At 53.2% G+C, this 12,972-nt stretch overlaps 1 pseudogene; it reads right to left on the reverse strand.

Annotated features, from left to right (window-relative positions):
- Window positions 1-414: 414 nt before the first annotated feature.
- LOC149355650 (uncharacterized) lies at window positions 415-3,326 on the reverse strand (annotated as a pseudogene).
- Window positions 3,327-12,972: the final 9,646 nt, after the last annotated feature.

A 12,972-nucleotide genomic window follows, 5' to 3' on the forward strand; every position in this document is an offset into this window, starting at 1 on the left:
GGCAGGTCTTTTATCGCGGATGAAAGAATCCTTCTAAAGTGCCACTGCCGGCTTGTGGTCCAAGCGCGGTGTTGTCGTAGTTAATTTCTCGATGAGCGATACCGGCTTCCATGGAGGAAGCCTTCCCAAAGTATCACACGCAGCACTGAACGGAAGTTGGCACTGCGAGTTGCTTTTGAAGACATTGAAGTTGAACAAGGTGCCAGATGAAGGAGGGCTGCACTCTAGATGCCCCCTTCTTGCTCGAAGAGTGTGGACATGACGAGACACGGTGCATGAATGACGCTTCATTCAAGAAGGCAAGTGGTTAGATAACAGAAATGGGGGCGGCTTCTGTCCGGCTAGGGGCATGTGCATGACTTGCATTACGTCACATCTCCCCTCTCTTTTTTTATAGTCGAAACAAGCAGCGTTTTAGAACTCAGGCGCCGGGTATCTTCGTGGTGGTTGGCGCTTCCGTTCACTCCTGCGGAGTTGTATAGATCCAGATGTCCCTGTGGTGTCTTGGGCTCGCACAGCTGGCAGCGGCGCGGGTGTTTCGTGGTCTGGAGACGAGGGAGGAGGAGCCGGATTGAGGTGTTCTCTTGTGCGCTGAAACTGTTGACCCTCTTCCGTTTTGATGATGTAGGCACGAGGAGTCTCAGCCCGCTGTACGACCGTGACAGGGGACCATGATCTTGAGGGCACGTTGTACATAGTTGCGGTCTAGGCAGTGCGAAGCTCTGGAAGAGGCCGTGTACCTCTGTTGTAGTAGCAGCGTTGCTTGCTCCTGATGTCTTCTAGCCTTCGTCGCACAGTCTTGGGTGGCACTGTTTGTGGCTGTAGGTGGCTGGTTGGTACAGGAAGCAGCGTTATTGTCTGTCGGCCCATGAGCCTCTGCACAGGGGAGAGAGAGAGAGAGAGGGGGAGAGAGAAAAGGACGGAAAGGCAGGGAGGTTAACCAGGCGATGCCCAGTTGGCTACCCTACACTTGGGGAGGGGAACAAAGGGGAAAAAAGGAAAAAGAGCGGCAAAGAAATGAGTCTGTCAAGTGTCCATCGACCACTATGTCACAGGGACAGAGGGCGCGCACAGAAAACTTAGATTATAGGCGGGAATGCAAACCTGAGTCCCTTAGGAAATTCAGGAGCGCTTTCACCGCTTTCCGTTGTCTGGAAGGTTGCGTCCAAGGCCCCAGAACGTTAGACTCTGTTAAAGGACGCGAGTCCAAGCGGAGCAGAGAAGCAACTAGGCAACCGCGCTCTCGCTCAAAACGAGGGCAGTCACAGAGGAGGTGGCTAATCGTCTCGTCACAACCACACTGGCCACACGCAGGAGAGTCAGCCATTGAGATGAGATGGGAATAGGCGTTTGTGAACGCCACTCCCAGCCACAGGCGGCACAACAGCGTAGTATCACTGCGGGGGAGGCCGAATGGTATATGATGTTGGAGCAAGAGGTTGAAGTGATGCGAGCGGGGTGTCCAACCTCCAGGGGCAGACCACGATGTTACAGTCAGGTTTCGGGCGAGCAGTTGAAGGTGCCTTGCTGCGTCAGCTCTTGTCAGTGGTATGCGGACAGTGTTGGTTGTCTCGTGAGCCGATCGAGCAGCATCGTCAGCTAAGGCGTTACCAACAATGCCGCTATGGCCTGGTACCCACTGGAAGATGATTTCATGGTCTTGTTCGATTGCCTGGTGATGCAGATATCGTATCTCCGCTATAAGTTGCTCATGGTCGCTATGTCTCAAGGCAGATTGAAGACATTGTAGGGCAGCTTTTGAATCACAGAAAACAGCCCATTTTTGAGGTGATTGTTGTGAGATATACTGTACCGCCGCAAGAAGTGCGGCCAACTCTGCTCCAGTAGAGGTAGTCCGATGCGAAATTTGTTGGTGAATTTGAGTCTGTCGCGCAGGAACGACCACAGCGCAAGCAGAACTAGTAGAGGTTACTGATCCATCCGTATAGACGTGAGTACGGTCCCAGTATTCGAAGTGGAGCATGGACAGTGTCAGTTGCTTAATGGCTGGCGTCGATAAATTTGACTTCTTCGCTATCCCCGGAATAGCAAGGCGCACACATGGGAGCCGCGTACACCAGAGAGGAGAGGGAGGTAGTGATGCCGGGGTGAACTGTTGTGGGATCGACGACTGTTGCGTCGTTATCACCTTCGCAAATGCAGAATGTGGTCTCTGCAGTGGCAAGGACGCAAGGTGATGCTGTGGAATCCTTGAGATATGACGTATGTGCATTCGCAAGCAGTCTAGGACAATATAAGTAGAGATCGGGTGGTCTTTGGCGAGTGCAATGCTACCCAGTGTTGATGCGCTCCGAGGGAGACCTAGGCATGTGCGAAGGGCCTGACCCTGCACTGACTGGAGGGCACGCATGTTAGTTCTGCACAGGGGACTTCAGAGAAGAGTCCCGAGGTGAATTTCGGCACTTAAGCAATGCGGCACAAAATTCAGTGCTGACGAAACGGAACCGCCTTAACAGCTTCTTAGCTTCCTGTACTGCTTTTTGTGACATTCCATTCGAATGGGGATAGTACGGACTAGACCGGACGTGTTGCAGGCCAATCTTATCGGCGTAATCCTTGAACTGTTGGCTACTGAAGGGTGGTCCGTTGACTGCAAAGTCGCCTTGGGAAGCCACGTGTTGCAAAGATGTCATTGCATGCTGCAATAACCTTGTGAGCTGAGGGCGCTTGCACAAGCTTGATTTCTTTTGCCACATTTTAAGCACTTGCGTCCCTTTGCACGGCATGTTTCACTGTTTGAACACGAGCACATTTGTTACAGCGACTTTTCATTTGGAGGACTGCATTGACCGCCACTTGACGGTTCTTGCTGGAGTGTATTTCTTCACTTTGCTCTTTGCCGTGTTCCCGAGCTCGACACATTTCAACAGTTTTGGCCAACGAAACATTTTCTGAAAGAAGCGTCTCTTGAGGTTTCTTGTCTCTCATTCCCAGAATGATTCTTCTTCGTAGCATGCGTTCTTCCAGCTCACCGAATTCACAGCTTTTTGCTGGTACACGCAGCTCCATTAACCAATCGTTAAAATGTTCGTGTTCCTTCTGTTCACGCTTTCCAAATCGAAACTCGTGATAAGCTAGGTTTAGTGCTGGTTTCTAGAGCGCTTCAAACTTTCGCTTCAGTACAGCAATGTCGCTTTTATCCTCTCCAGCATCAAATACGAAAGTGCTGTACGTTTTGCGTGCGTCTTCTCCAATACTGATGAGAAAAGTGGCTGCCTGCACCTCTTTCGGTTGTTGGTCCAGGTAGGTTGCAGTTGAGAAGAGCTCGAACTCTTCCCTCCATGCTTCCCAGCTAGGCCAGACATCTCCCGCTGTATCCAGGGGCTTCGGTGGTGGCAGCAGCGAAGTGACGGGGGCGGCAGGCTGGGGGAGGTGCTGCTCGGCGTCTGTCATGGCTCTGGTCCGAGGCAATTACCCGGGCCTCCCGGATTGCCGTGCTTCTGCCGTCGGTTACCTTGAACGGTTTCGTTGCGCGTCTCTAACCGGCCACTTCTGACACCATGTGGACACGACGAAGCATGCTGCATGAATGACGCTTTATTCAAGAAGGCGAGCGGTTATATAGGCAAGCGGTTAGATAACAGAAATGGGGCGGCTTCTGTCCGGCTAGGCGCGTGTTCATGACTTGCATTATGTCACAAAGAGTACCCGCACTGCGTCCACATGAATAAGTCGATGCTCCTAGAATCACCAGAAAAGATACACACCTGGAAACAGGAGGCGGCATTGTTCACGAATTCACCACAGACCATGGCAGGAAGTTTTATTGTCCCTCAGACGCTGCAGTGAACTAAATTACATTACATTGCATGTCCCACAATTTATTCTATATATGTAAACAAAATTTCGTGTAATTTCCTGCACGCATAGGCAACGAGCCCTGTTGCCACACATTACAGGTGGTTGCGTCTTTGCTCGTAGAAGAAATTTAGCAATTTCTTAGAAAGTGAAAAATCAAGGTGAGATTTAAAGTGGAACGAAAAACGTCTCCACCAATACCGTAATGCCATATCTTTAGATGTACAGCGCGCAGCATGAACCACACCGGCACTTTCTTGTCAGAATGTCTTTGTGGCAAGTCCGATCACTGCAACAAGCCTGTACAGTTCACAAAAACAGCGAAAGTTTTGGCACACAAAAGGCATCACAAAATGCGGTGGTGGTGCGACAAGCACTGATAACAAAATCATCTAAAAACACGTTTTGGGCGCCAGCACTGTTCACAAGTACAGCAGGGAGGCATCAGTGGGAGAGAAAAGCCAACAACCCTGAAGGGAAAAGCGGCGCAGCGAACAAGGGCTGTTTGCGAGACGAGAAGACAAGCACATGTCCATGTTTGTTGTGCCACTCAGCCCTTCAAAAAAAATCAGCCAACTAGCCCAGACTGTTAACCCTGCGCAAAGCTTCTTTGGCATCTCCTGCGATGACTCTCAAGGCTAGTCCCCCCCCCCCCCCCTCACCGAAAATGATGCCCCAACATTACGCTTCAAGCAGATGACTTAAGATCTAAGCGCATACTGTGCACTGCTCAATCGAAAAATGCGGAAGGTACGCAGTTGAAATATGGGCACGTTTGTCGCCCTACAGCTATGTTCGGCACCACTGTAGTCCTGAAGCCGATGTCTAAGCTGACACATGCAGGTCTGTCGCATTACAGTGCATCAATTAATCAAAGTTAAATTTGTAAAAGAAGTAATTAGTGCTTAAAAGTTTTTTCCTTGTTAAGAGCTAAAGTTTAAGCACATTTAAAATCTCATTCGCTGTTAAAGCATATTACAAGAGAGCTTTGAAGGTAGCATATCTGCACTAGACTCCTGCTGCACAGCTCAATTTGGTCCTCAAAAAAGGTAGCAACCTGAAAGAGCCTTTAGTTACACTATTTACACTTATATGACACTTACATTTATGCACTTATATACTCTTTAAGATTTATAGTTGCATTTAATTTTAATTTACACTATAAATATGTAGGTAGGCTCATGCGAAACGCTAACTATTTTTGCTTGTATGGAACACCAGCCCCCTGCACGTGGTATGTCATTTCTATCGTCACTTTTAAACAAAACTACATAAATTTCCATTAGCTTGAAAAGAAGTACCCACTATTCGTCTCTTTTCACTCTTTTAGCGCTCGAAGTGCTGGTGGATGGTGATGGGGTCTTTCGGTAGACTGGAACTGTCGGCTGTCTTTGCTCGAGCTTGTAACGAACCACTGGCTGCCTGCGCGTCCTAAATTTTGTATTCCATGCAGGTGTTCTACTGGGCTCGGGTGCCCGTGAGAGCACGGGCACTATCATGACGCGCCTCCGCTCTTTCGCTTTCGGGGTGTCGTACTTGGTGGTCGTAGAAGGGGATGTTTCGGGCACCAGCAGACTTTCCCTCGGCTTTCTGCAACCGGCGGTGTCGTGCGACGGGCGGCGAGAAGAGATCCGCTCGTGGCTTTGTCTCGGAGGCTTTATCAATAGGCCCTGCAAGCTGGAGAAGCTCGTAACCTTCAGCATCAGCCGATCTCTCGGCCCGTTTCCACGAAGACAGCTGCCTTCCAGGCGGCCCCGGCCCCGCATCACCAAGTGGCGGCTCCATCTCTGCACTGCCTTGTGCTTGGTGGAGCCATGGCTGCGGAGGGCAGTGGACGTTGGCTTCGGCTGCTGCTCTGCTTGGGCCTCATGCGCTCGAGAAATTCTGTCCAGCGCTGCTCTGCTAGACAGCAGACAGCTGCGGAGAGCCAGCGGCGCCCTTTTTGGTTGCGCAGTCTGGTCGGGCTTGCCTGGGTGGTTTCGATTTCTCGTGCGAGGGCTTGTCTCTGCGTCACTTTCAGGAGCATCGCCTTCAGCAATGCTCTTGGGGCCATGGTGGGTACTAGCTGCAGAAGAAGCCCTGCGTCGAGAAACGCTCATTCTGGACGTTGGTGTTTCTGTGCGCCCTTCTGGGCGCTGCTGTCTGCCAGGATTCGGGCGGGAACTGAGTCGGGCCGACGTAGGCAGCAGCTTCATCGCGGCACCTGTGACAAGGGCACGCCTTGGTGCTTGGTCATCTGTCTTCTTGCTGGACAATGTGTTTTCGTCGGAACCTAGGTCTGGCAAGCTTTCCTGGGCGTCCGTTGAAGAGGAACGCTGTTGGAACCTTACGATTTTTTTTGCAGGACTTAGTGTTTTGGCTTTAGCAGGACTAGACACGGGGGGCCCCAGTGTTGGACTCGGTGTCCAAGCAGCTCGCTTGCGGGAAGTCTGCTTGAGTGATGATGTAGCACGTTCTTTGGTAGCTTTCCGCTCGTCCAGACGCGATCTGTGGTGAGGTGCTGTCGATGTAGGCTCTCTTATAGCATCAGCAGAAGTGGACGTTCTTCGAGGGCTGCCCCTTATCCTCACTACTGGCGTTTTGTCCTTAACGGGACTTGACATTGGCAGTCGTTCCTGCTCTACGCTTGCGGAAGAAGAATGCAGCCTGGCTCTAGTAGTATTCGAAGGGCTCGGGTTCTTCTCCTTGGCAGGACTGCCCAGACGCGGTTCCGTTTCAGGGCTCGGTGTTTGAAAAATGTGCTTTCGAGGAGTGTGAGTCACTGGATCCTTGCGCCTTTCTCCGCCTGCTCTGGACTGCTCCATGATGTCCTGTGCCGCCAACTTCCTTCCAGGGTTGTGAGTGGCATATTGTTTAGGTTCTTTCACTGGGCGGGTTTGCAGCGGTCGTTTAGGCCGAGGCATTGCAAACTGCTTCTTGGCTACCCCTGCCGTTGTCGACGTATTTGACTGCCAGCGAGGGCTTTGTGCGGCCAGCTCCTTGCCTGTACTGCGTGAAGAGGCCAATGTGTCTTTCTCGTTGCTTCTTCCTCTAGGTCTGGTCGTCTCCGTCTTCCACCTTGCACTTGGTGCTGCATATTTGGTGCTGGCTGCACCTGAGATCTCGCTGGCTGCCCATTCCTTGCTTGCGGGCTGCTGAACCTGGAGGTGGTCTACATCGGATGCTGGCGTCATCCACCAGGCTGTGGGCTCACGCGCCGCCTCGAGGGTATTCACTGACGGCGGCGGCTGCATGTTACTTATCTCAGCCAGTGGTGTTTCAGTCTCCCAGGTGGTGGTACCAGAGATGCTCGACCAGCTGGTCTCCGGTTTTCAGTGCGAGTGGGCGGCAGTTCCAAGACCGCCACTGAGTAGGTACCTGGCAAATTCATGTCGTTCTTCTCTTCTTCTCTTTCCCTTCCGAGGCTTCAGAAGCACTGACGATGACTGCGCGCGGAATAATAGGAAGTTCCTCTTCTTCCAAGGTGCCGCGTTGTTCTCCACTGACTGCGAAAGCGGGCACGCGCAAGAAGACTGCTAACGCCTTAGAACAGGCTCTGCTTGGTAGGTCATCAGTTATCTCGGTAGCTGCACGGTCGCAGAGAGGAGCGGGCTCTTCCGCTTCAGGTGACATCCGAAACTGAGCAATACAGACCTGTACGTTGCTGATATATGCAGGGCCGGATGACGCAGTGCCGAAGCATGCAGTGCCGATGTTTGCGATGCCGAAGTTTTCATTACCGAAGTTTTTAGTACCGACGTGTGGAGTACCGATTTGTGAAGTGCTAATATGAGGAGTGTGAATGTGTCGATTGACGAAATGTGGAATGCCGAACTGTACAGCGTCAAACTGGGCAGTGCCGAGCTGTGCAGTGCGTAAAAGCGCAGTGCCACGGTGTGCAGCCGCAGCCGAGCTGGGTATTGCTTCTGTTCCTCAGGTTCCGTAACGCCGAGGCCTCTGCGCGAATCTGCTCTATGCGGCTAGCAGTATGGCCGACTCTTGGTTTTGAGCAACCGTGTCCATATAGCTGCTTATAAAGGACGTTCCATCAATATCCTCTTCATATGACGTCTTCCACACGCTTGCAAGGCTCGGTGCTGGAGCTGCGGGCGCTGGATGAGAAGTGACTCCTTGGCTTCTGGCAGAGCAGGCCCGGAAACAGCTGAAATGGTTGCTATGAGCTACAGAAAGCCCATGGCAGCCTCCTCAATCAGGAACTCTGACTGAAGCGCCGCGCGCGCGAGGGAAGATGTCTAACGAGGTCCCTGTCCTGGCGCCTCGTCCGCATCTGTATTCAGGTCGGAACTTCTGGGCTGCACACTAGGGGAGGCTGCTCACTCGGAACATCCTGCAAACTGAGACCACGCTGCGCTGGCGTCGGCTAACAATAGCGAATATGACCTGAGTGCTGTCTTGCAGATCAGTGTCAGAGCCACCACTGTCACTCTCCGTGGGTGTCATGAAATGGCTAGATCGGTCACTAGATACTTGGGTGTCCTTTGAAGGCCTTGCCTCTTATTCGCCGCCTGCCCTGTTCTTGGCATGCAGAGCATGGTGTAGTCTGCGAGGCTCTGGCCAGGGGTGTTAATGTCACAGCCAGCTTCTGAAGTCTTCGAGTCTGACATGACAAATCTAACCGTTTTAATTGATGCATATGCAGGTGTTGGCTGGGCGTCTTCTCCGAGTTCTGTGGGCTTCGGACCGGTGCCAGCGTGTTCTTCTCTGGGGCCCCTTCGAAGAACAACTGGCGTGGAAACGACAGGCTAGAGCACCACGGGTCGCTGCTTAAGGAAGGAGGAAGGTGTGCTTATTGATCGCTGCGCTGCGGAGGTGGTCGGGCGTAGAAGGACCTTCCACAGAGTGCCAGGAGGCGTGCACTGGATCGATACCGCATCCTCCTGCTGCCGACTTTGCGGCATATAGTGGCTGACAGTCGGTAGTAGACATTGAGGGACACGAAGTCACTCTCAGCCACCCTGTCAGGCGAGAGATCGTGTCGATATAACCATACCAGAGGCACGAAGCTAGATTGGGGACGTCATGGAAGAGCGAAACACGACGAAAATGGCTGCGGCTTGGCTAACGCACGCTGTATTCGCTGTGTGCGACGCGGAGACTTGGAAAAGGTTTGTTGCAGTGTCCTAACAGATGTAAATTCTGCAAGGTGCCCCGCTTGTGTAAAGGCAATGACCGTTGGAACCGCGTCGAAACACGAAGAGATGGAAGGGGCACGCGCCTGAACGTTAATTTCCGTAGAAAAAATTGCCGACGATTACGTTATCTGGTAATGAGAAATTTGAGGGCAGCTCATCAGCGGTTTCAGCTTTTCGATAAATTGATGCAAAGAATGCGAGGAAGAGATGTATGTACAATTACAAACAGCTTTTTATTTTGCAGATATAATTCTTCTTCAAGGAAGACTCCGCTAACAGTAAAGTTACACTTGAGAGAGATTACAATGCAAAAGAATTATTGCACCTAAAGTGCACTACCACAAGAGAGAGCGGCAAACACACAAAACGCAATTTGTTCATCGAAGCTTAAACGACGGCTCCGGCGCTCAACGCCCTTCTCATATAGGCTTGCGCCACGTCTGTGTTTTCTTCGCGCCAAGGCAGGCGTTCACATACACACAGTGTCGGCTGTGCAGTCTCCTCCTTCTCGTGCAGGGCGCGTCTTCATTGGTCAAAGGCCTGGAGTAGCTTGGAGGAGCATCTGCAACTTTCTGTCGGGGTGCCGCCGCCGTCGCGCGATTTAAGAGGAGGGCATCTCTTAGCGTATGCAAGGCCACGCACTCTCCGTCAACATCGCGCAGAAACGACTCGGACGGTCTCGAACAATCGATGGCAATCCCTCAGCGCGCGCGTCGGCGAGTGGTGGGAGAGGGGCAGTCCCACACACACGGCTAATGGCTCTCCATCCGTTCCTTCTGCGCGCGCCGGCAGGAGGCGTCCGCCCGGTGCTTTTTTTTTTGTTTCTTGCTAAAGAGGGAAAGAGGTTGCGTTTTAACTTCTGCTGGTTACAACGGACAACGAAGACGGCGACGGTGACGGCGACGCCGCGAATCGCCGAAACGGGCGCCTAAGAGCTTCGCTCTAAAAACAGCTTGGAACCACTGGCACGCCGCACATTTCACTGGGGGGATATTGAACTGGCCACGCAAGCGGCGACCGATGTTGTTGAGCGTCATATCACGAACAGTTTACGACCGACACCGCTCGAAGTGGCCATGCTTGAACTGACCACGAGTCAAGTTGTCATGTTACGTGGGACAATTGGCGGTGCGAGGTGAACAGGAACTTTCTGTGCGATGCAAAAGATTGTCCACAGCCTGTTCACTTATGGTGCTTGTGAACCGGGGTAGTCGGGGAAAAAACATTACGTCTGAATTTTTCAGTATGAAGTTTCTTCCGATCTTGGAGAAGCGTGGACGAAGTCACAAAATCGCCCTGTAAACAAAACTAAAACCTAGCGCCTTTTGGGCGCTCGGCCAACCCCTTGCGGCATTACCTGCTTGCAGTAAGCAGACGACCTAACAGTGGTACGGCGCGTCTCTACGCAGTTCATGAACTCCGAGCACCTGCGCATGCGCTCAGGAGCTTCCGAGTTCTCGGCGAATGCACTGTTGTACCGAGTGCTAGCACCGGGCACGTTGTACACATGGACAAGAGAGACGATCTTCCACAGGTCTCTACCACAGTTAAACGTCGTTATAATGAAGCTGTGAGCAGCAAAATAACGGATACAACGAACAGTACGGTTTTCCGACCGAATTTTCACCTTAGGTGTTAACTCGTGACTGAAATTAATAAAAAGGGTAGTGGTTTAGCTCTGGTTAAACCGGGTAAATTGCGCAAGCAATGGTGTGCAATCCTTCAGTCGATTCTTCGGCGCGTTGCCTTCGCCTGGTAACATTGCGGTGTTGCTGAACAGTGAGGTGTTGAGATTCTTCGGTGACAGATAACGTGGAACCACTCTGCGAGGCAGAACGTTGTCGCCGAGCTGCATCCTTAGCACGAGGTTTCCAAGACGTTCTTCACGCTGTCCTGGCGTCTCTTGTGCACGTTGTCTCTTTCTCCCTTCTTCCTGTCGTTGTCACTTCTCCTTAGAGGACTGCATAGCAAACCATTCACGCCGAGGCAAGCGCGCATATATAGACGCTTAACAGAGCGGGAGCATGGGCGCCGCCATATTTGGTCCCGTGACCACTCCGCCACGCTGCCAGGGAGTCCACAGAACGCCAACGCCCGTTCGGCTGCACGCCTTGCTCGTCGGTAAATTGGTTTTTGAGGAAATGGGACTGTATCTGTCTCGCATACCTCGGTGGACATCTGTACCTCGCCGGAACGAAAAAGGAGGAAGATGGGAGTCAACGAAGACAGACTATTCACTAGAGGCGCTTTTTATGCGAAGCATATTAACGTAGGTTTCGGGCCTTCGCGCGACGCCCGGCGGTGGCCACCATTGACCCTGAAGTGGGGTCACGTGACATGACGTCACGTGGTGACGTCACACCGGCCTCATATCGTCACACCGGCGTCATATGGGGCCTCATATCGCGCCGTCGGACGTCGCCCGGCGGAGGCCTCCACGCTTCGGTTCGCGCCGTCGCGCGCGACGCGGCGGCGGCGCCACCATCGCTGCATCACGTGATATGTGACGTCACGCCAGGGATGAAGCGGCGCGCGCCCGCCGTCGCGTCAGTCTCTGAGGCCCGCAACCGCGCCAGCGTGTTTGCGCCGGGCGTGTATGCGGTCAAGATGCCTCCAAACGCTAAGGACGTTAATAATAGGAATGCAAAACGAAGGCTGCAGCGTGCTACGGAAACCGATGAAGAACGCGAAGAATAAGTGATGTGCAAACCAAGAGTCATGCATTTACGGACCATAAGAGCGTGTTTGTCGGGCTGCAAAGAATAAAGTACGAAGATTAACCTAAAACCACGTCTCCGTTACTTAGCCCCATCCACACTGAGGCAGCTGCTTAACATGCTTCGCATCCACTGGGCTTAATCTTGATAAGCCTCCAATTTTTTGTTCATTCCGAAGTATCGAGATCATTCTACTTCCTGACGCGATAGCGGACGGTTGCAGGATCATGGGTTCCCACGGAGCGGTGATAGCGGCCGTTACTGGCCGCGGAAACAGGCTTACCAGCGAAGAAGATAAGGAATACAAGATCGTTCTGCCTACCTTGCCCACTGGTCGTGTCGTTTTAAACACTGTGTTTCTGTACGGTGACGTGCGTGTGAGGCCCTGCAGGGTCAAGGACTCCCGTGTCGCCCTCGCCAATGTTAGTGCGCTTCCCGAAGTTGTGGCATTGGGGGCATACCAGATAAACCACGTGTGCGTGGTTACGTTCAGTAGCGCGGATGCCGCAAAGAGACCGGCCGCCTTGAAGGAGCTCGAAGTGAAGAGACGCCGCTGCACAGTGTTCGACCCGGAAGAGCACCAAGTGAAGTTGTGCCTGCACTGGATGCTACATGGCGTCGCCGACGAGGACATCCGTACGGCATTCGCGGCGTTCGGCAACGTTACCGAGGTCACCCGGGAGCGTTGGCGCGTCGCCGGTATGAAGGAGAAGGGGTCCACCCCGAGGACCGTGGTCCTAAAGATGAAGCCAAGCATAAAGGTGGACGACCTGCCCCACCAGGCTCGAGTCGCTGGTGAGTTGGCTCTCGTGGTGGTACCTGGGCGGCCGATGCAGAGTCTACGTTGCGGCGCCACGGGGCACGTTCGGCGTGAATGCAAGGTGCCCAGGCGCTCGAAGTGCCGACGCTACTGACACTCTGGAGGCTGACGGCGTTCGCACCTACGTGTCGGCTATCGGGTGTGTAGCGGCGAGCGACTCCGCAGAACTCATGGACGTCGTCGAAACGGAGGAGGCAGCGAGCGGTGCTGACGACGCCGGCAAAATCCACGGGGTGGTGGTTGAGTCAGCTGTTGCGAGGAGCAACGCTGACACGACGGTCGCACAGGAGAGCGGGTCGCCAACTAGTGACCCATCTTTGACGCGTCTGGAGAGGCCAAAAGATGGAGCCAGCCCGCCAGTGCCCGTGGCCGTGGAATCAAAAGCGGCCAGCGAGGACCAGGACGATAAGGCCGACAGCCGCATGACTACCGGCGTCACTACCCTGGCGAAGCGTCTGCACGCCGAGACCAAGCTCCACGGGGA

Source organism: Amblyomma mixtum, chromosome 3 (assembly GCF_055824585.1).
Source record: "Amblyomma mixtum isolate Tamu chromosome 3, ASM5582458v1, whole genome shotgun sequence".
In the NCBI taxonomy this organism is placed as follows: domain Eukaryota; kingdom Metazoa; phylum Arthropoda; class Arachnida; order Ixodida; family Ixodidae; genus Amblyomma; species Amblyomma mixtum.